This window comes from Pseudophryne corroboree, chromosome 3 (genome assembly GCF_028390025.1).
Source record: "Pseudophryne corroboree isolate aPseCor3 chromosome 3, aPseCor3.hap2, whole genome shotgun sequence".
Lineage (NCBI taxonomy): Eukaryota > Metazoa > Chordata > Amphibia > Anura > Myobatrachidae > Pseudophryne > Pseudophryne corroboree.
Window position 1 is genome coordinate 440,435,352 of NC_086446.1, and position 16,996 is coordinate 440,452,347.

Here is a 16,996-nt window from a genome sequence, read left to right on the forward strand (position 1 = left end):
CTTTCACAAAATGCACTGCCCTATCAGCAAAAACTCAGGAATGTATTGACCGGGAATTGAACCCGGCCTCCCACGTGGACGGCTAGATTTCTACCACTGAACCACCAATGATCCACAGATGCTTAATTTTAGACTTACTCATGTACTTTAGTGTACAAAACAAAGCAGGAGAGTCAGGATGCCTTGCCTTGCCATCACCACAACTCTTCGGTTACCAAGCATTGCTAACTCAGTCGGTAAAGCATGAGACTCTTAATCTCAGGGTCGTGGGTTTGAGCCCCACATTGGGCGGATGTTTTTTTTCTTTTCCTGTACCATTGTATGTGGAACACTGTCAACTTGCACCACCACAGCGCAAATGGCTGTCCTCACTTTCACAAAATGCACTGCCATATCAGCAAAAACTTAGGACTGCATTGGCCGGGAATCGAACCCGGGCCTCCCGCGTGGCAGGCAAGAATTCTACCACTGAACCACCAATGCTCCACAGGTACTTAATGTTACACTTACTCGTGTACTTTAGTGTATGAAACAAAGCAGGAGTGTCAGGATGCCTTGCCTTGCCATCACCTCCATACGTTCTCAACCAAGCATGGCTAACTCAGTCGGTAGAGCATGAGACTCTTAATCTCAGGGTCGTGGGTTCGAGCCCCACGTTGGGCGGATGTTTTTTCTTTTCCAGTACCATTGTATGTGGAACACTGTCAACTTGCACCACCACAGCGCAAATGGTTGTCCTCACTTTCACAAAATGCACTGCCATATCAGCAAAAAATCAGGACTGCATTGGCCGGGAATCGAACCCAGGCCTCCCGCGTGGCAGGCGAGAATTCTACCACTGAACCACCAATGCTCCACAGGTACTTAATTTCACACTTACTCGTGTACTTTAGTGTATGAAACAAATCAGGAGTGTCAGGATGCCTTGCCTTGCCATCACCTCCATATATTCTCAACCAAGCCTGGCTAGCTCAGTCGATAGAGCATGAGACTCTTAATCTCAGGGTCGTGGGTTCGTGCCCCACGTTGGGCGGATGTTTTTTCTTTTCCTGTTCCATTGTATGTGGAACACTGTCAACTTGCACCACCACAGCGCAAATGGCTGTCCTCACTTTCACAAAATGCACTGCCATATCAGCAAAAAATCAGGACTGCATTGGCCGGGAATCGAACCCAGGCCTCTCGCGTGGCAGACAAGAATTCTACCACTGAACCACCAATGCTCCACAGGTACTTAATTTTACACTTACTCGTGTACTTTAGTGTATGAAACAAAGCAGGAGTGTCAGGATGCCTTGCCTTGCCTTGCCATCACCTCCATACATTAGCAACCAAGCCTGGCTAGCTCAGTCGGTAGAGCATGAGACTCTTAATCTCAGGGTCGTGGGTTCGAGCCCCACGTTGGGCGGATGTTTTTTCTTTTCCTGTACCATTGTATGTGGAACACTGTATACTGGCACCACCACAGCGCAAATGGCTGTCCTCACTTTCACAAAATACACTGCCATATCAGCAAAAACTCAGGACTGCATTGGCCGGGAATCGATTCCGGGCCTCACGTGTGGCAGGCGAGAATTCTACCACTGAACCACCAATGCTCCACAGATGCCTAATTTTACACTTACTCATGTACTTTAGTGTATAAAACAAAGCAGGAGTATCAGGATGCCTTGCCTTGCCATCACCTCCAAGCCTACGTAAACAAGCCCGACTAGCACAGTCGCTAGAGCATAAGACTATTAATCTTAGGGTCATGTATTTGAACTCCATGTTGGGCAGTTGTTTTTTTCTCTTCCTGTACCATTGTATGTGGTACAGTGTATACTTGCATCACCACAGCGTAAATGGCTGTCCTCACTTTCACAAAATGCACTGCCCTATCAGCAAAAACTCAGGAATGTATTGACCGGGAATTGAACCCTGCCTCCCACGTGGCCGGCTAGATTTCTACCACTGAACCACCAACGATCCACAGATGCTTAATTTTAGACTTACTCATGTACTTTAGTGTACAAAACAAAGCAGGAGAGTCAGGATGCCTTGCCTTGCCATCACCACAACTCCTCGGTTACCAAGCATTGCTAACTCAGTCGGTAAAGCATGAGACTCTTAATCTCAGGGTCGTGGGTTCGAGCCCCACATTGGGCGGATGTTTTTTTTCTTTTCCTGTACCATTGTATGTGGAACACTGTCAACTTGCACCACCACAGCGCAAATGGCTGTCCTCACTTTCACAAAATGCACTGCCATATCAGCAAAAAATCAGGACTGCATTGGCCGGGAATCGAACCCGGGCCTCCCGCGTGGCAGGCGAGAATTCTACCACTGAACCACCAATGCTCCACAGGTACTTAATTTTACACTTACTCGTGTACTTTAGTGTATGAAACAAAGCAGGAGTGTCAGGATGCCTTGCCTTGCCTTGCCATCACCTCCATACATTCGCAACCAAGCCTGGCTAGCTCAGTCGGTAGAGCATGAGACTCTTAATCTCAGGGTCGTGGGTTCGAGCCCCACGTTGGGCGGAAGTTTTTTCTTTTCCTGTACCATTGTATGTGGAACACTGTATACTTGCACCACCACAGCGCAAATGGCTGTCCTCACTTTCACAAAATACACTGCCATATCAGCAAAAACTCAGGACTGCATTGGCCGGGAATCGATTGCGGGCCTCACGCGTGGCAGGCGAGAATTCTACCACTGAACCACCAATGCTCCACAGATGCCTAATTTTACACTTACTCATGTACTTTAGTGTATAAAACAAAGCAGGAGTATCAGGATGCCTTACCTTGCCATCACCTCCAAGCCTACGTAACCAAGCCCGACTAGCACAGTCGCTAGAGCATAAGACTATTAATCTTAGGGTCATGTATTTGAGCTCCATGTTGGGCAGTTGTTTTTTTCTCTTCCTGTACCATTGTATGTGGAACAGTGTATACTTGCATCACCACAGCGTAAATGGCTGTCCTCACTTTCACAAAATGCACTGCCCTATCAGCAAAAACTCAGGAATGTATTGACCGGGAATTGAACCCGGCCTCCCATGTGGCCGGCTAGATTTCTACCACTGAACCACCAATGATCCACAGATGCTTAATTTTAGACTTACTCATGTACTTTAGTGTACAAAACAAAGCAGGAGAGTCAGGATGCCTTGCCTTGCCATCACCACAACTCCTCGGTTACCAAGCATTGCTAACTCAGTCGGTAAAGCATGAGACTCTTAATCTCAGGGTCGTGGGTTCGAGCCCCACATTGGGCGGATGTTTTTTTTCTTTTCCTGTACCATTGTATGTGGAACACTGTCAACTTGCACCACCACAGCGCAAATGGCTGTCCTCACTTTCACGAAATGCACTGCCATATCAGCAAAAACTTAGGACTGCATTGGCCGGGAATCGAACCCGGGCCTCCCGCGTGGCAGGCGAGAATTCTACCACTGAACCACCAATGCTCCACAGGTACTTCATGCTACACTTACTCGTGTACTTTAGTGTATGAAACAAAGCAGGAGTGTCAGGATGCCTTGCCTTGCCATCACCTCCATATATTCTCAACCAAGCCTGGCTAGCTCAGTCGGTAGAGCATGAGACTCTTAATCTCAGGGTCGTGGGTTCGAGCCCCACGTTAGGCGGATGTTTTTTCTTTTCCTGTACCATTGTATGTGGAACACTGTCAACTTGCACCACCACAGCGCAAATGGATGTCCTCACTTTCACAAAATACACTGCCATATCAGCAAAAACTCAGGACTGCATTGGCCGGGAATCGATTCCGGGCCTCACGCGTGGCAGGCAAGAATTCTACCACTGAACCACCAATGCTCCACAGATGTCTAATTTTACACTTACTCATGTACTTTAGTGTATAAAACAAAGCAGGAGTGTCAGGATGCCTTGCCTTGCCATCACCTCCAAGCCTACGTAACCAAGCCCGACTAGCACAGTCGCTAGAGCATAAGACTCTTAATCTCAGGGTCGTTGGTTCGAGCCCCACATTGGGCGGATGTTTTTTCCTTTCCTGTACCATTGTATGTGGAACACTGTATACTTGCACCACCACAGCGCAAATGACTGTCCTCACTTTCACAAAATGCACTGCCCTATCAGCAAAAACTCAGGAATGTATTGACCGGGAATTGAACCCGGCCTCCCACGTGGCCGGCTAGATTTCTACCACTGAACCACCAATGATCCACAGATGCTTAATTTTAGACTTACTCATGTACTTTAGTGTACAAAACAAAGCAGGAGAGTCAGGATGCCTTGCCTTGCCATCACCACAACTCCTCGGTTACCAAGCATTGCTAACTCAGTCGGTAAAGTATGAGACTCTTAATCTCAGGGTCGTGGGTTCGAGCCCCACATTGGGCGGATGTTTTTTTTCTTTTCCTGTACCATTGTATGTGGAACACTGTCAACTTGCCCCACCACAGCGCAAATGGCTGTCCTCACTTTCACAAAATGCACTGCCATATCAGCAAAAACTCAGGACTGCATTGGCCGGGAATCGAACCCGGGCCTCCCGAGTGGCAGGCGAGAATTCTACCACTGAACCACCAATGCTCCACAGGTACTTAATTTTACACTTACTCGTGTACTTTAGTGTATGAAACAAAGCAGGAGTGTCAGGATGCCTTGCCTTGCCATCACCTCCTTACATTCTCAACCAAGCCTGGCTAGCTCAGTCGGTAGAGCATGAGACTCTTAATCTCAGGGTCGTGGGTTCGAGCCCCACGTTGGGCGGATGTTTTTTCTTTTCCTGTACCATTGTATGTGGAACACTGTCAACTTGCACCACCACAGCGCAAATGGCTGTCCTCACTTTCACAAAATACACTGCCATATCAGCAAAAACTCAGGACTGCATTGGCCGGGAATCGATTCCGGGCCTCACGAGTGGCAGGCGAGAATTCTACCACTGAACCACCAATGCTCCACAGATGCCTAATTTTACACTTACTCATGTACTTTAGTGTATAAAACAAAGCAGGAGTGTCAGGATGCCTTGCCTTGCCATCACCTCCAAGCCTACGTAACCAAGCCCGACTAGCACAGTCGCTAGAGCATAAGACTATTAATCTTAGGGTCATGTATTTGAGCTCCATGTTGGGCAGTTGTTTTTTTCTCTTCCTTTACCATTGTATGTGGAACAGTGTATACTTGCATCACCACAGCGCAAATGGCTGTCCTCACTTTCACAAAATGCACTGCCCTATCAGCAAAAACTCAGGAATGTATTGACCGGGAATTGAACCCGGCCTCCCACGTGGCCGGCTAGATTTCTACCACTGAACCACCAATGATCCACAGATGCTTAATTTTAGACTTACTCATGTACTTTAGTGTACAAAACAAAGCAGGAGAGTCAGGATGCCTTGCCTTGCCATCACCACAACTCCTCGGTTACCAAGCATTGCTAACTTAGTCGGTAAAGCATGAGACTCTTAATCTCAGGGTCGTGGGTTCGAGCCCCACATTGGGCGGATGTTTTTTTTCTTTTCCTGTACCATTGTATTTTGAACACTGTCAACTTGCACCACCACAGCGCAAATGGCTGTCCTCACTTTCACAAAATGCACTGCCATATCAGCAAAAACTCAGGACTGCATTGGCCGGGAATCGAACCCGGGCCTCCCGCGTGGCAGGCGAGAATTCTACCACTGAACCACCAATGCTCCACAGGTACTTAATTTTACACTTACTCGTGTACTTTAGTGTATGAAACAAAGCAGGAGTGTCAGGATGCCTTGCCTTGCCATCACCTCCATACATTCTCAACCAAGCCTGGCTAGCTCAGTCGGTAGAGCATGAGACTCTTAATCTCAGGGTCGTGGGTTCGAGCCCCACGTTGGGCGGATGTTTTTTCCTTTCCTGTACCATTGTATGTGGAACACTGTATACTTGCACCACCACAGCGCAAATGGCTGTCCTCACTTTCACAAAATGCACTGCCCTATCAGCAAAAACTCAGGAATGTATTGACCCGGAATTGAACCCGGCCTCCCACGTGGCCGGCTAGATTTCTACCACTGAACCACCAATGATCCACAGATGCTTAATTTTAGACTTACTCATGTACTTTAGTGTACAAAACAAAGCAGGAGAGTCAGGATGCCTTGCCTTGCCATCACCACAACTCCTCGCTTACCAAGCATTGCTAACTCAGTCGGTAAAGCATGAGACTCTTAATGTCAGGGTCGTGGGTTCGAGCCCCACATTGGGTGGATGTTTTTTTTCTTTTCCTGTACCATTGTATGTGGAACACTGTCAACTTGCACCACCACAGCGCAAATGGCTGTCCTCACTTTCACAAAATGCACTGCCATATCAGCAAAAATTCAGGACTGCATTGGCCGGAAATCGAACGCGGGCCTCCCGCGTGGCAGGCGAGAATTCTACCACTGAACCACCAATGCTCCACAGATACTTAACTTTACACTTACTCGTGTACTTTAGTGTATGAAATAAAGCAGGAGTGTCAGGATGCCTTGCCTTGCCATCACCTTTATACATTCTCAACCAAGCCTGGCTAGCTCAGTCGGTAGAGCATGAGACTCTTAATCTCAGGGTCGTGGGTTCGACCCCCACGTTGGGCGGATGTTTTTTCTTTTCCTGTACCATTGTATGTGGAACACTGTATACTTCCACCACCACAGCGCAAATGGCTGTCCTCACTTTCACAAAATACACTGCCATATCAGCAAAAACTCAGGACTGCATTGGCCGGGAATCGATTCCAGGCCTCACGAGTGGCAGGCGAGAATTCTACCACTGAACCACCAATGTTCCACAGATGCTTAATTTTAGACTTACTCATGTACTTTAGTGTACAAAACAAAGCAGGAGAGTCAGGATGCCTTGCCTTGCCATCACCACAAATCCTCGGTTACCAAGCATTGCTAACTCAGTCGGTAAAGCATGAGACTCTTAATCTCAGGGTCGTGGGTTCGAGCCCCACATTAGGCGGATGTTTTTTTTCTTTTCCTGTACCATTGTATGTGGAACACTGTCAACTTGCACCACCACAGCGCAAATGGCTGTCCTCACTTTCACAAAATGCACTGCCATATCAGCAAAAATTCAGGACTGCATTGGCCGGAAATCGAACCCGGGCCTCCCGCGTGGCAGGCGAGAATTCTACCACTGAACCACCAATGCTCCACAGGTACTTAATTTTACACTTACTCGTGTACTTTAGTGTATGAAACAAAGCAGGAGTGTCAGGATGCCTTGCCTTGCCATCACCTCCATACATTCTCAACCAAGCCTGGCTAGCTCAGTCGGTAGAGCATGAGACTCTTAATCTCAGGGTCGTGGGTTCGAGCCCCACGTTGGGTGGATGTTTTTTCCTTTCCTGTACTATTGTATGTGGAACACTGTATACTTGCACCACCACAGCGCAAATGACTGTCCTCACTTTCACAAAATGCACTGCCCTATCAGCAAAAACTCAGGAATGTATTGACCCGGAATTGAACCCGGCCTCCCACGTGGCCGGCTAGATTTCTACCACTGAACCACCAACGATCCACAGATGCTTAATTTTAGACTTACTCATGTACTTTAGTGTACAAAACAAAGCAGGAGAGTCAGGATGCCTTGCCTTGCCATCACCACAATTCCTCGCTTACCAAGCATTGCTAACTCAGTCGGTAAAGCATGAGACTCTTAATCTCAGGGTCGTGGGTTCGAGCCCCACATTGGGCGGATGTTTTTTTTCTTTTCCTGTACCATTGTATGTGGAACACTGTCAACTTGCACCACCACAGCGCAAATGGCTGTCCTCACTTTCACAAAATGCACTGCCATATCAGCAAAAAATCAGGACTGCATTGGCCGGGAATCGAACCCAGGCCTCCCGCGTGGCAGGCGAGAATTCTACCACTGAACCACCAATGCTCCACAGGTACTTAATTTTACACTTACTCGTGTACTTTAGTGTATGAAACAAAGCAGGAGTGTCAGGATGCCTTGCCTTGCCTTGCCATCACCTCCATACATTCGCAACCAAGCCTGGCTAGCTCAGTCGGTAGAGCATGAGACTCTTAATCTCAGGGTCGTGGGTTCGAGCCCCACGTTGGGCGGATGTTTTTTCTTTTCCTGTACCATTGTATGTGGAACACTGTATACTTGCACCACCACAGCGCAAATGGCTGTCCTCACTTTCACAAAATACACTGCCATATCAGCAAAAACTAAGGACTGCATTGGCCGGGAATCGATTGCGGGCCTCACGCGTGGCAGGCGAGAATTCTACCACTGAACCACCAATGCTCCACAGATGCCTAATTTTACACTTACTCATGTACTTTAGTGTATAAAACAAAGCAGGAGTATCAGGATGCCTTACCTTGCCATCACCTCCAAGCCTACGTAACCAAGCCCGACTAGCACAGTCGCTAGAGCATAAGACTATTAATCTTAGGGTCATGTATTTGAGCTCCATGTTGGGCAGTTGTTTTTTTCTCTTCCTGTACCATTGTATGTGGAACAGTGTATACTTGCATCACCACAGCGTAAATGGCTGTCCTCACTTTCACAAAATGCACTGCCCTATCAGCAAAAACTCAGGAATGTATTGACCGGGAATTGAACCCGGCCTCCCATGTGGCCGGCTAGATTTCTACCACTGAACCACCAATGATCCACAGATGCTTAATTTTAGACTTACTCATGTACTTTAGTGTACAAAACAAAGCAGGAGAGTCAGGATGCCTTGCCTTGCCATCACCACAACTCCTCGGTTACCAAGCATTGCTAACTCAGTCGGTAAAGCATGAGACTCTTAATCTCAGGGTCGTGGGTTCGAGCCCCACATTGGGCGGATGTTTTTTTTCTTTTCCTGTACCATTGTATTTGGAACACTGTCAACTTGCACCACCACAGCGCAAATGGCTGTCCTCACTTTCACAAAATGCACTGCCATATCAGCAAAAACTCAGGACTGCATTGGCCGGGAATGGAACCCGGGCCTCCCGCGTGGCAGGCGAGAATTCTACCACTGAACCACCAATGCTCCACAGGTACTTAATTTTACACTTACTCGTGTACTTTAGTGTATGAAACAAAGCAGGAGTGTCAGGATGCCTTGCCTTGCCTTGCCATCACCTCCATACATTTGCAACCAAGCCTGGCTAGCTCAGTCGGTAGAGCATGAGACTCTTAATCTCAGGGTCGTGGGTTCGAGCCCCACGTTGGGTGGATGTTTTTTCTTTTCCTGTACCATTGTATGTGTAACACTGTATTCTTGCACCACCACAGCGCAAATGGCTGTCCTCACTTTCACAAAATACACTGCCATATCAGCAAAAACTCAAGACTGCATTGGCCGGGAATCGATTCCAGGCCTCACGAGTGGCAGGCGAGAATTCTACCACTGAACCACCAATGCTCCACAGATGCCTCATTTTACACTTACTCATGTACTTTAGTGTATAAAACAAAGCAGGAGTGTCAGGATGCCTTGCCTTGCCATCACCTCCAAGCCTACGTAACCAAGCCCGACTAGCACAGTCGCTAGAGCATAAGACTATTAATCTTAGGGTCATGTATTTGAGCTCCATGTTGGGCAGTTGTTTTTTTCTCTTCCTTTACCATTGTATGTGGAACAGTGTATACTTGCATCACCACAGCGCAAATGGCTGTCCTCACTTTCACAAAATGCACTGCCCTATCAGCAAAAACTCAGGAATGTATTGACCGGGAATTGAACCCGGCCTCCCACGTGGCCGGCTAGATTTCTACCACTGAACCACCAATGATCCACAGATGCTTAATTTTAGACTTACTCATGTACTTTAGAGTACAAATCAAAGCAGGAGAGTCAGGATGCCTTGCCTTGCCATCACCACAACTCCTCGGTTACCAAGCATTGCTAACTCAGTCGGTAAAGCATGAGACTCTTAATCTCAGGGTCGTGGGTTCGAGCCCCACATTGGGCGGATGTTTTTTTTTCTTTTCCTGTACCATTGTATTTGGAACACTGTCAACTTGCACCACCACAGCGCAAATGGCTGTCCTCACCTTCACAAAATGCACTGCCATATCAGCAAAAACTCAGGACTGCATTGGCCGGGAATCGAACACGGGCCTCCCGCGTGGAAGGCGAGAATTATACCACTGAACCACCAATGCTCCACAGTTACTTAATTTTACACTTACTCGTGTACTTTAGTGTATGAAACAAAGCAGGAGTGTCAGGATGCCTTGCATTGCCTTGCCATCACCTCCATACATTTGCAACCAAGCCTGGCTAGCTCAGTCGGTAGAGCTTGAGAATCTTAATCTCATGGTCGTGGGTTCGAGCCCCACATTGGGCGGATGTTTTTTCTTTTCCTGTACCATTGTATGTGGAACACTGTATACTTGCACCACCACAGCGCAAATGGCTGTCCTCACTTTCACAAAATACACTGCCATATCAGCAAAAACTCAGGACTGCATTGGCCGGGAATCGATTCCGGGCCTCACGCGTGGAATGCGAGAATTCTACCACTGAACCACCAATGCTCCACAGATGCCTAATTTTACACTTACTCATGTACTTTAGTGTATAAAACAAAGCAGGAGTGTCAGGATGCCTTGCCTTGCCATCACCTCCAAGCCTACGTAACCAAGCCCGACTAGCACAGTCGCTAGAGCATAAGACTATTAATCTTAGGGTCATGTATTTGAGCTCCATGTTGGGCAGTTGTTTTTTTCTCTTCCTGTACCATTGTATGTGGAACAGTGTATACTTGCATCACCACAGCGCAAATGGCTGTCCTCACTTTCACAAAATGCACTGCCCTATCAGCAAAAACTCAGGAATGTATTGACCGGGAATTGAACCCGGCCTCCCACGTGGCCGGCTAGATTTCTACCACTGAACCACCAATGATCCACAGATGCTTAATTTTAGACTTACTCATGTACTTTAGTGTACAAAACAAAGCAAGAGAGTCAGGATGCCTTGCCTTGCCATCACCATAACTCCTCGGTTACCAAGCATTGCTAACTCAGTCGGTAAAGCATGAGACTCTTAATCTCAGGGTCGTGGGTTCGAGCCCCACATTGGGTGGATGTTTTTTTTCTTTTCCTGTACCATTGTATGTGGAACACTGTCAACTTGCCCCACCACAGCGCAAATGGCTGTCCTCACTTTCACAAAATGCACTGCCATATCAGCAAAAACTCAGGACTGCATTGGCCGGGAATCGAACCCAGGCCTCCCGCATGGCAGGCGAGAATTCTACCACTGAACCACCAATGCTCCACAGATACTTAATTTTACACTTACTCGTGTACTTTAGTGTATGAAATAAAGCAGGAGTGTCAGGATGCCTTGCCTTGCCATCACCTCCATACATTCTCAACCAAGCCTGGCTAGCTCAGTCGGTAGAGCATGAGACTCTTAATCTCAGGGTCGTGGGTTCGAGCCCCACGTTGGGCGGATGTTTTTTCTTTTTCTGTACCATTGTATGTGGAACACTGTATACTTGCACCACCACAGCGCAAATGGCTGTCCTCACTTTCACAAAAAGCACTGCCCTATCAGCAAAAACTCAGGAATGTATTGACCGGGAATTGAACCCGGCCTCTCACGTGGCCGGCTAGATTTCTACCACTGAACCACCAATGATCCACAGATGCTTAATTTTAGACTTACTCATGTACTTTAGTGTACAAAACAAAGCAGGAGAGTCAGGATGCCTTGCCTTGCCATCACCACAACTCCTCGGTTACCAAGCATTGCTAACTCAGTCGGTAAAGCATGAGACTCTTAATCTCAGGGTCGTGGGTTCGAGCCCCACATTGGGCGGATGTTTTTTTTCTTTTCCTGTACCATTGTATGTGGAACACTGTCAACTTGCACCACCACAGCGCAAATGGCTGTCCTCACTTTCACAAAATGCACTGCCATATCAGCAAAAATTCAGGACTGCATTGGCCGGAAATCGAACCCGGGCCTCCCGCGTGGCAGGCGAGAATTCTACCACTGAACCACCAATGCTCCACAGATACTTAACTTTACACTTACTCGTGTACTTTAGTGTATGAAATAAAGCAGGAGTGTCAGGAGGCCTTGCCTTGCCATCACCTTTATACATTCTCAACCAAGGCTGGCTAGCTCAGTCGGTAGAGCATGAGACTCTTAATCTCAGGGTCGTGGGTTCGAGCCCCACGTTGGGCGGATGTTTTTTCTTTTCCTGTACCATTGTATGTGGAACACTGTCAACTTGCACAACCACAGCGCAAATGGCTGTCCTCACTTTCACAAAATACACTGCCATATCAGCAAAAACTCAGGACTGCATTGGCCGGGAATCGATTCCGGGCCTGACGAGTGGCAGGCGAGAATTCTACCACTGAACCACCAATGCTCCACAGATGCCTAATTTTACACTTACTCATGTACTTTAGTGTATAAAACAAAGCAGGAGTGTCAGGATGCCTTGCCATCACCTCCAAGCCTACGTAACCAAGCCCGACTAGCACAGTCGCTAGAGCATAAGACTATTAATCTTAGGGTCATGTATTTGAGCTCCATGTTGGGCAGTTGTTTTTTTCTCTTCATTTACCATTGTATGTGGAACAGTGTATACTTGCATCACCACAGCGCAAATGGCTGTCCTCACTTTCACAAAATGCACTGCCCTATCAGCAAAAACTCAGGAATGTATTGACCGGGAATTGAACCCGGCATCCCACGTGGCCGGCTAGATTTCTACCACTGAACCCCCAATGATCCACAGATGCTTAATTTTAGACTTACTCATGTACTTTAGTGTACAAAACAAAGCAGGAGAGTCAGGATGCCTTGCCTTGCCATCACCACAACTCCTCGGTTACCAAGCATTGCTAACTCAGTCGGTAAAGCATGAGACTCTTAATATCAAGGTCGTGGGTTCGAGCCCCACTTTGGGCGGATGCTTTTTTTTCTTTTCCTGTACCACTGTATGTGGAACACTGTCAACTTGCCCCACCACAGCGCAAATGGCTGTCCTCACTTTCACAAAATGCACTGCCATATCAGCAAAGACTCAGCACTGCATTGGCCGGGAATCGAACCCGGGCCTCCCGCATGGCAGGCGAGAATTCTACCACTGAACCACCAATGCTCCACGGATACTTAATTTTACACTTACTCGTGTACTTTAGTGTATGAAATAAAGCAGGAGTGTCAGGATGCCTTGCCTTGCCATCACCTCCATACATTCTCAACCAAGCCTGGCTAGCTCAGTCGGTAGAGCATGAGACTCTTAATCTCAGGGTCGTGGGTTCGAGCCCCACGTTGGGCGGATGTTTTTTCTTTTTCTGTACCATTGTATGTGGAACACTGTATACTTGCACCACCACAGCGCAAATGGCTGTCCTCACTTTCACAAAATGCACTGCCCTATCAGCAAAAACTCAGGAATGTATTGACCGGGAATTGAACCCGGCCTCCCACGTGGCCGGATAGATTTCTACCACTGAACCACCAATGATCCACAGATGCTTAATTTTAGACTTACTCATGTACTTTAGTGTACAAAACAAAGCAGGAGAGTCAGGATGCCTTGCCTTGCCATCACCACTACTCCTTGGTTACCAAGCATTGCTAAATCAGTCGGTAAAGCATGAGACTCTTAATCTCAGGGTCGTGGGTTCGAGCCCCACATTGGGCGGATGTTTTTTTTCTTTTCCTGTACCATTGTATGTGGAACACTGTCAACTTGCACCACCACAGCGCAAATGGCTGTCCTCACTTTCACAAAATGCACTGCCATATCAGCAAAAATCCAGGACTGCATTGGCCGGAAATCGAACCCAGGCCTCCCGCGTGGCAGGCGAGAATTCTACCACTGAACCACCAATGCTCCACAAATACTTAATTTTACACTTACTCGTGTACTTTAGTGTATGAAACAAAGCAGGAGTGTCAGGATGCCTTGCCTTGCCATCACCTCCATACTTTCTCAACCAAGCCTGGCTAGCTCAGTCGGTAGAGCATGAGACTCTTAATCTCAGGGTCGTGGGTTCGAGCCCCACGTTGGGCGGATGTTTTTTCTTTTCCTGTACCATTGTATGTGGAACACTGTATACTTGCACCACCACAGCGCAAATGGCTGTCCTCACTTTCACAAAATGCACTGCCATATCAGCAAAAACTCAGGAATGTATTGACCGGGAATTGAACCCGGCCTCCCACGTGGCCGGCTAGATTTCTACCACTGAACCACCAATGATCCACAGATGCTTAATTTTAGACTTACTCATGTACTTTAGTGTACAAAACAAAGCAGGAGAGTCAGGATGCCTTGCCTTGCCATCACCACAACTCCTCGGTTACCAAGCATTGCTAACTCAGTCGGTAAAGCATGAGACTCTTAATCTCAGGGTCGTGGGTTCGAGCCCCACATTGGGCGGATGTTTTTTTTCTTTTCCTGTACCATTGTATGTGGAACACTGTCAACTTGCCCCACCACAGCGCAAATGGCTGTCCTCACTTTCACAAAATGCACTGCCATATCAGCAAAAATTCAGGACTGCATTGGCCGGAAATCGAACCCGGGTCTCCCGCGTGGCAGGCAAGAATTCTACCACTGAACCACCAATGCTCCACAAATACTTAATTTTACACTTACTCGTGTACTTTAGTGTATGAAACAAAGCAGGAGTGTCAGGATGCCTTGCCATGCCATCACCTCCATACATTCTCAACCAAGCCTGGCTAGCTCAGTCGGTAGAGCATGAGACTCTTAATCTCAGGGTCGTGGGTTCGAGCCCCACGTTGGGCGGATGTTTTTTCTTTTCCTGTACCATTGTATGTGGAACACTGTCAACTTGCACCACCACAGCGCAAATGGCTGTCCTCACTTTCACAAAATACACTGCCATATCAGCAAAAACTCAGGACTGCATTGGCCGGGAATCGAACCCGGGCCTCCCGCGTGGCAGGCGAGAATTCTACCACTGAACCACCAATGCTCCACAGATGCCTAATTTTACACTTACTCATGTACTTTAGTGTATAAAACAAAGCAGGAGTGTCAGGATTCCTTGCCTTGCCATCACCTCCAAGCCTACGTAACCAAGCCCGACTAGCACAGTCGCTAGAGCATAAGACTATTAATCTTAGGGTCATGTATTTGAGCTCCATGTTGGGCAGTTGTTTTTTTCTCTTCCTGTACCATTGTATGTGGAACAGTGTATACTTGCATCACCACAGCGCAAATGGCTGTCCTCACTTTAACAAAATGCACTGCCCTATCAGCAAAAACTCAGGAATGTATTGACCTGGAATTGAACCCGGCCTCCCACGTGGCCGGCTAGATTTCTACCACTGAACCACCAATGATCCACAGATGCTTAATTTTAGACTTACTCATGTACTTTAGTGTACAAAACAAAGCAGGAGAGTCAGGATGCCTTGCCTTGCCATCACCACCACCACAACTCCTCGGTTACCAAGCATTGCTAACTCAGTCGGTAAAGCATGAGACTCTTAATCTCAGGGTCGTGGGTTCGAGCCCCACATTGGGCGGATGTTTTTTTTCTTTTCCTGTACCATTGTATGTGGAACACTGTCAACTTGCACCACCACAGCGCAAATGGCTGTCCTCACTTTCACAAAATGCACTGCCATATCAGCAAAAACTCAGGACTGCATTGGCCGGGAATCGAACCCGGGCCTCCCGCGTGGCAGGCGAGAATTCTACCACTGAACCACCAATGCTCCACAGATACTTAATTTTACACTTACTCGTGTACTTTAGTGTATGAAACAAAGCAGGAGTGTCAGGATGCCTTGCCTTGCCTTGCCATCACCTCCATACATTCACATCCAAGCCTGGCTAGCTCAGTCGGTAGAGCATGAGACTCTTAATCTCAAGGTCATGGGTTCGAGCCCCACGTTGGGCGGATGTTTTTTCTTTTTCTGTACCATTGTATGTGGAACACTGTATACTTGCACCACCACAGCGCAAATGGTTGTCCTCACTTTCACAAAATACACTGCCATATCAGCAAAAACTCAGGACTGCATTGGCCGGGAATCGATTCCGGGCCTCACGCGTGGCAGGCGAGAATTCTACCACTGAACCACCAATGCTCCACAGATGCCTAATTTTACACTTACTCATGTACTTTAGTGTATAAAACAAAGCAGGAGTGTCAGGATGCCTTGCCTTGCCATCACCTCCAAGCCTACGTAACCAAGCCCGACTAGCACAGTCGCTAGAGCATAAGACTATTAATCTTAGGGTCATGTATTTGAGCTCCATGTTGGGCAGTTGTTTTTTTCTCTTCCTGTACCATTGTATGTGGAACAGTGTATACTTGCATCACCACAGCGCAAATGGCTGTCCTCACTTTCACAAAATGCACTGCCCTATCAGCAAAAACTCAGGAATGTATTGACCGGGAATTGAACCCGGCCTCCCACATGGCCGGCTAGATTTCTATCACTGAACCACCAATGATCCACAGATGCTTAATTTTAGACTTACTCATGTACTTTAGTGTACAAAACAAAGCAGGAGAGTCAGGATGCCTTGCCTTGCCATCACCACAACTCCTCGGTTACCAAGCATTGCTAACTCAGTCGGTAAAGCATGAGACTCTTAATCTCAGGGTCGTGGGTTTGAGCCCCACATTGGGCGGATGTTTTTTTTCTTTTCCTGTACCATTGTATGTGGAACACTGTCAACTTGCACCACCACAGCGCAAATGACTGTTCTCACTTTCACAAAATGCACTGCCATATCAGCAAAAACTCAGGACTGCATTGGCCGGGAATCGATTCCAGGCCACACGCGTGGCAGGCGAGAATTCTACCACTGAAACACCAATGCTCCACAGATGCCTAATTTTACACTTACTCATGTACTTTAGTGTATAAAACAAAGCAGGAGTGTCAGGATGCCTTGCCTTGCCATCACCTCCAAGCCTACGTAACCAAGCCCGACTAGCACAGTCGCTAGAGCATAAGACTATTAATCTTAGGGTCATGTATTTGAGCTCCATGT

At 47.5% G+C, this 16,996-nt stretch overlaps 35 non-coding genes across 35 annotated transcripts; 17 read left to right on the forward strand and 18 right to left on the reverse strand.

Annotated features, from left to right (window-relative positions):
- Positions 1-412: 412 nt before the first annotated feature.
- Positions 413-483, reverse strand: TRNAG-GCC (transfer RNA glycine (anticodon GCC)). The gene has a single exon. It is a non-coding gene; the product is annotated as a tRNA-Gly (tRNA).
- A 299-nt stretch (positions 484-782) lies between these two features.
- Positions 783-853, reverse strand: TRNAG-GCC (transfer RNA glycine (anticodon GCC)). The gene has a single exon. It is a non-coding gene; the product is annotated as a tRNA-Gly (tRNA).
- Positions 854-960: 107 nt separating this feature from the next.
- Positions 961-1,033, forward strand: TRNAK-CUU (transfer RNA lysine (anticodon CUU)). The gene has a single exon. It is a non-coding gene; the product is annotated as a tRNA-Lys (tRNA).
- Positions 1,034-1,152: 119 nt separating this feature from the next.
- TRNAG-GCC (transfer RNA glycine (anticodon GCC)) lies at positions 1,153-1,223 on the reverse strand. Its single transcript has one exon. It is a non-coding gene; the product is annotated as a tRNA-Gly (tRNA).
- Positions 1,224-1,335: 112 nt separating this feature from the next.
- On the forward strand, positions 1,336-1,408 carry TRNAK-CUU (transfer RNA lysine (anticodon CUU)). The gene has a single exon. It is a non-coding gene; the product is annotated as a tRNA-Lys (tRNA).
- Positions 1,409-2,269: 861 nt separating this feature from the next.
- Positions 2,270-2,340, reverse strand: TRNAG-GCC (transfer RNA glycine (anticodon GCC)). The gene has a single exon. It is a non-coding gene; the product is annotated as a tRNA-Gly (tRNA).
- A 112-nt stretch (positions 2,341-2,452) lies between these two features.
- On the forward strand, positions 2,453-2,525 carry TRNAK-CUU (transfer RNA lysine (anticodon CUU)). The gene has a single exon. It is a non-coding gene; the product is annotated as a tRNA-Lys (tRNA).
- Positions 2,526-3,386: 861 nt separating this feature from the next.
- TRNAG-GCC (transfer RNA glycine (anticodon GCC)) lies at positions 3,387-3,457 on the reverse strand. The gene has a single exon. It is a non-coding gene; the product is annotated as a tRNA-Gly (tRNA).
- Positions 3,458-3,564: 107 nt separating this feature from the next.
- Positions 3,565-3,637, forward strand: TRNAK-CUU (transfer RNA lysine (anticodon CUU)). Its single transcript has one exon. It is a non-coding gene; the product is annotated as a tRNA-Lys (tRNA).
- An 860-nt stretch (positions 3,638-4,497) lies between these two features.
- Positions 4,498-4,568, reverse strand: TRNAG-GCC (transfer RNA glycine (anticodon GCC)). The gene has a single exon. It is a non-coding gene; the product is annotated as a tRNA-Gly (tRNA).
- Positions 4,569-4,675: 107 nt separating this feature from the next.
- Positions 4,676-4,748, forward strand: TRNAK-CUU (transfer RNA lysine (anticodon CUU)). The gene has a single exon. It is a non-coding gene; the product is annotated as a tRNA-Lys (tRNA).
- An 861-nt stretch (positions 4,749-5,609) lies between these two features.
- On the reverse strand, positions 5,610-5,680 carry TRNAG-GCC (transfer RNA glycine (anticodon GCC)). The gene has a single exon. It is a non-coding gene; the product is annotated as a tRNA-Gly (tRNA).
- A 107-nt stretch (positions 5,681-5,787) lies between these two features.
- Positions 5,788-5,860, forward strand: TRNAK-CUU (transfer RNA lysine (anticodon CUU)). The gene has a single exon. It is a non-coding gene; the product is annotated as a tRNA-Lys (tRNA).
- A 668-nt stretch (positions 5,861-6,528) lies between these two features.
- Positions 6,529-6,601, forward strand: TRNAK-CUU (transfer RNA lysine (anticodon CUU)). Its single transcript has one exon. It is a non-coding gene; the product is annotated as a tRNA-Lys (tRNA).
- A 491-nt stretch (positions 6,602-7,092) lies between these two features.
- TRNAG-GCC (transfer RNA glycine (anticodon GCC)) lies at positions 7,093-7,163 on the reverse strand. Its single transcript has one exon. It is a non-coding gene; the product is annotated as a tRNA-Gly (tRNA).
- A 107-nt stretch (positions 7,164-7,270) lies between these two features.
- TRNAK-CUU (transfer RNA lysine (anticodon CUU)) lies at positions 7,271-7,343 on the forward strand. The gene has a single exon. It is a non-coding gene; the product is annotated as a tRNA-Lys (tRNA).
- A 490-nt stretch (positions 7,344-7,833) lies between these two features.
- TRNAG-GCC (transfer RNA glycine (anticodon GCC)) lies at positions 7,834-7,904 on the reverse strand. Its single transcript has one exon. It is a non-coding gene; the product is annotated as a tRNA-Gly (tRNA).
- Positions 7,905-8,016: 112 nt separating this feature from the next.
- On the forward strand, positions 8,017-8,089 carry TRNAK-CUU (transfer RNA lysine (anticodon CUU)). The gene has a single exon. It is a non-coding gene; the product is annotated as a tRNA-Lys (tRNA).
- An 861-nt stretch (positions 8,090-8,950) lies between these two features.
- Positions 8,951-9,021, reverse strand: TRNAG-GCC (transfer RNA glycine (anticodon GCC)). The gene has a single exon. It is a non-coding gene; the product is annotated as a tRNA-Gly (tRNA).
- Positions 9,022-9,133: 112 nt separating this feature from the next.
- Positions 9,134-9,206, forward strand: TRNAK-CUU (transfer RNA lysine (anticodon CUU)). Its single transcript has one exon. It is a non-coding gene; the product is annotated as a tRNA-Lys (tRNA).
- An 862-nt stretch (positions 9,207-10,068) lies between these two features.
- Positions 10,069-10,139, reverse strand: TRNAG-UCC (transfer RNA glycine (anticodon UCC)). The gene has a single exon. It is a non-coding gene; the product is annotated as a tRNA-Gly (tRNA).
- A 112-nt stretch (positions 10,140-10,251) lies between these two features.
- On the forward strand, positions 10,252-10,324 carry TRNAK-CUU (transfer RNA lysine (anticodon CUU)). The gene has a single exon. It is a non-coding gene; the product is annotated as a tRNA-Lys (tRNA).
- Positions 10,325-11,185: 861 nt separating this feature from the next.
- TRNAG-GCC (transfer RNA glycine (anticodon GCC)) lies at positions 11,186-11,256 on the reverse strand. Its single transcript has one exon. It is a non-coding gene; the product is annotated as a tRNA-Gly (tRNA).
- A 107-nt stretch (positions 11,257-11,363) lies between these two features.
- On the forward strand, positions 11,364-11,436 carry TRNAK-CUU (transfer RNA lysine (anticodon CUU)). The gene has a single exon. It is a non-coding gene; the product is annotated as a tRNA-Lys (tRNA).
- A 490-nt stretch (positions 11,437-11,926) lies between these two features.
- On the reverse strand, positions 11,927-11,997 carry TRNAG-GCC (transfer RNA glycine (anticodon GCC)). The gene has a single exon. It is a non-coding gene; the product is annotated as a tRNA-Gly (tRNA).
- A 107-nt stretch (positions 11,998-12,104) lies between these two features.
- On the forward strand, positions 12,105-12,177 carry TRNAK-CUU (transfer RNA lysine (anticodon CUU)). The gene has a single exon. It is a non-coding gene; the product is annotated as a tRNA-Lys (tRNA).
- Positions 12,178-13,034: 857 nt separating this feature from the next.
- TRNAG-GCC (transfer RNA glycine (anticodon GCC)) lies at positions 13,035-13,105 on the reverse strand. The gene has a single exon. It is a non-coding gene; the product is annotated as a tRNA-Gly (tRNA).
- Positions 13,106-13,212: 107 nt separating this feature from the next.
- TRNAK-CUU (transfer RNA lysine (anticodon CUU)) lies at positions 13,213-13,285 on the forward strand. Its single transcript has one exon. It is a non-coding gene; the product is annotated as a tRNA-Lys (tRNA).
- A 490-nt stretch (positions 13,286-13,775) lies between these two features.
- TRNAG-GCC (transfer RNA glycine (anticodon GCC)) lies at positions 13,776-13,846 on the reverse strand. The gene has a single exon. It is a non-coding gene; the product is annotated as a tRNA-Gly (tRNA).
- A 107-nt stretch (positions 13,847-13,953) lies between these two features.
- TRNAK-CUU (transfer RNA lysine (anticodon CUU)) lies at positions 13,954-14,026 on the forward strand. The gene has a single exon. It is a non-coding gene; the product is annotated as a tRNA-Lys (tRNA).
- A 490-nt stretch (positions 14,027-14,516) lies between these two features.
- On the reverse strand, positions 14,517-14,587 carry TRNAG-GCC (transfer RNA glycine (anticodon GCC)). Its single transcript has one exon. It is a non-coding gene; the product is annotated as a tRNA-Gly (tRNA).
- A 107-nt stretch (positions 14,588-14,694) lies between these two features.
- On the forward strand, positions 14,695-14,767 carry TRNAK-CUU (transfer RNA lysine (anticodon CUU)). The gene has a single exon. It is a non-coding gene; the product is annotated as a tRNA-Lys (tRNA).
- Positions 14,768-14,886: 119 nt separating this feature from the next.
- TRNAG-GCC (transfer RNA glycine (anticodon GCC)) lies at positions 14,887-14,957 on the reverse strand. Its single transcript has one exon. It is a non-coding gene; the product is annotated as a tRNA-Gly (tRNA).
- Positions 14,958-15,634: 677 nt separating this feature from the next.
- On the reverse strand, positions 15,635-15,705 carry TRNAG-GCC (transfer RNA glycine (anticodon GCC)). The gene has a single exon. It is a non-coding gene; the product is annotated as a tRNA-Gly (tRNA).
- A 112-nt stretch (positions 15,706-15,817) lies between these two features.
- TRNAK-CUU (transfer RNA lysine (anticodon CUU)) lies at positions 15,818-15,890 on the forward strand. The gene has a single exon. It is a non-coding gene; the product is annotated as a tRNA-Lys (tRNA).
- Positions 15,891-16,996: the final 1,106 nt, after the last annotated feature.